Source organism: Nematolebias whitei, unplaced genomic scaffold (assembly GCF_014905685.2).
Source record: "Nematolebias whitei isolate Nwh7 unplaced genomic scaffold, NemWhi1 Nwh_scaf_70, whole genome shotgun sequence".
Taxonomy (NCBI): domain Eukaryota; kingdom Metazoa; phylum Chordata; class Actinopteri; order Cyprinodontiformes; family Rivulidae; genus Nematolebias; species Nematolebias whitei.
The window spans coordinates 13,180-15,845 of NW_023618615.1; positions in this window are offsets into that span (position 1 = coordinate 13,180).

The window sequence follows — 2,666 nt, forward strand, 5'->3', positions numbered from 1 at the left end:
ATATATATATATATATATATATATATATATATATACATACATATATAAATATATACAAACATATATAAATATATACAAACATATTTATATATATATATATACATACATATATATTTATATACAAACCAGATTCCAAAAAAGTTGGAACACTAAACAAATTTTGAATAAAAACTGAATGCAATTATGTCGAGATGGCAAATGCCAATATTTTATTTGTAATATAACATAGAAGACAGATCAAAAGTTTAATCTGAGTAAATTTAACATTTTAAAGGAAAAATATGTTGATTCAAAATTTGTCAACAAATCCCAAAAAAGTTGGGACAAGTAGCAATAAGTGGCTGGAAAAAGGAAATTGAGCATATAATGAACAGCTGGAAGACCAATTAACACTACTTAGGTCAATTGACAACATGATTGGGTATAAAAAGAGCTTCTCAGAGTGTCAGTGTCTCTCAGAAGCCAAGATGGTAAGAGGATCACCAATTCCACCATTGTTGCGCAGAAAGATAGTGCAACAATACCAGAATGGTGTTACCCAGCGTAAAATAGCAAAGACTTTTAAGTTATCATCATCAACCATGCATAACATCATCAAAAGATTCAGAGAATCTGGAACAATCGCTGGGCGTAAGGGTCAAGGCCGTAAAACTCTACTGGACGCTCGTGATCTCCGGGCCCTTAAACATCACTGCACCTCAAACAGGAATGCCACTGTCAAGGAAATAATAGAATGGGCTCAGGAATACTTCCAGAAAGCATTGTCAGTGAACACAATCCACCGTGCCATCCGCCGTTGCCAGCTGAAACTCTACAGTGCAAAGAGGAAGCCATGTCTAAGCAAGCTCCACAAGCTCAGACGTTTGCACTGGGCCAGGGGTCATTTAAAATTGAGTGTGGCAAAATGGAAGACTGTTCTGTGGTCAGATTAGTCACAATTTGAAGTTCTTTATGGAACACTGGGTCACCATGTCATCCGGACCAGAGAGGACAAGGATAGCCCAAGTTGTTATCAACGCTCCGTTCAGAAGCCTGCATCACTGATGGTATGGGGTTGCATAAGCGCTTGTGGCATGGGCAGCTTGCATGTCTGGACAGGCACCATTAATGCAAAGAACTATGTTCAGGTTCTAGAACAACATATGCTCCCATCTAGACATCATCTCTTTCAGGGAAGACCCTGCATTTTTCAACACGATAATGCCAGACCAAATTCTGCAGCAATCACAACATCATGGCTACGTAGGAGAAGGATCCGGGTACTGAAATGGCCAGCCTGCAGTCCAGATCTTTCACCTATAGATAACATTTGGCGCATCATAAAGAGGAAGGTGCGACAAAGAAGGCCCAAGACGATTGAACAGTTAGAGGCCTGTATTAGACATGAATGGGAGAGCATTCCTATTTCTAAACTTGAGAAACTGGTCTCCTCTGTCCCCAGACGTCTGTTGAGTGTTGTAAGAAGAAGGGGGATGCCACACAGTGGTAAAAATGGACTTGTCCCAACAGTTTTGGGATTTGTTGATGCCATGAAATTTGGAAACAACAGATTTTTCCCTTAAAATGATACATTCTCTCGTTTAAACTTTTGATCTGTGATTTGGAGGGGAGTGGTGACACAGAGGTTAGAGAGGTGGGCTTGTGATCGGAAGATCGCCGGTTCACGCCCCGGCCCCGACAACATCAAAAATTGTGGGTGGGGTAGGTGAAACACCCACACTTGCCCCCACCCTCATTCGCCCCACTCTGGGCCCATGAGCAAGGCCCTTAACCCCCACCATGTGCTCCCTAAACAGGTCTCTCTTGAAAATGAGTTCTCGTGGCTCAATGAGACTAACCTGGATAAATAAAGGCTAAATGAAAAAAAAAAAATAATAATTTGTGTTCTATTCTGAATAAAATATTAGATGTTGGCACGTCCACATCATTGCATTCAGTTTTTATTCACAATTTGTTTAGTGTCCCAACTTTTTTGGAATCCAGTTTGTATATATACATATACATACATATATATACAGGTCCTTCTCAAAAAATTAGCATATTGTGATAAAGGTCATTATTTTCCATAATGTAATGATAAAAATGAAACTTTCATATATTTCAGATTAATTACACACCAACTGAAATATTTCAGGTCTTTAATTGTTTTAATACTGATGATTATGGCATACAGCTCATGAAAACCCAAAATGCCTGTCCCAAAAAAATAGCATATTTCATACCACCAATGAAAGACAATTGTTTTTAATACAAAAAACGCCAACCTTCAAATAATCATGTTCAGTTATGCACTCAATACTTGGTCGGGAATCCTTTTGCATGAATGACTGCTTCAATGCGGCGTGGCATGGAAACAATCAGCCTGTGGCACTGCTGAGGTGTTATGGAGGCCCAGGATGCTTCGATAGCGGCCTTAAGCTCATCCAGAGTGTTGGGTCTTGCGTCTCTCAACTTTCTCTTCACAATATCCCACAGGTTCTCTATGGGGTTCAGGTCAGGAGAGTTGGCAGGCCAATTGAGCACAGTAATACCGTGGTCAGTAAACCATTTACCAGTGGTTTTGGCACTGTGAGCAGGTGCCATGTCGTGCTGAAAAATGAAATCTTCATCTCCATAAAGCATTTCAGCAGATGGAAGCATGAAGTGCTCCAAAATCTCCTGATAGC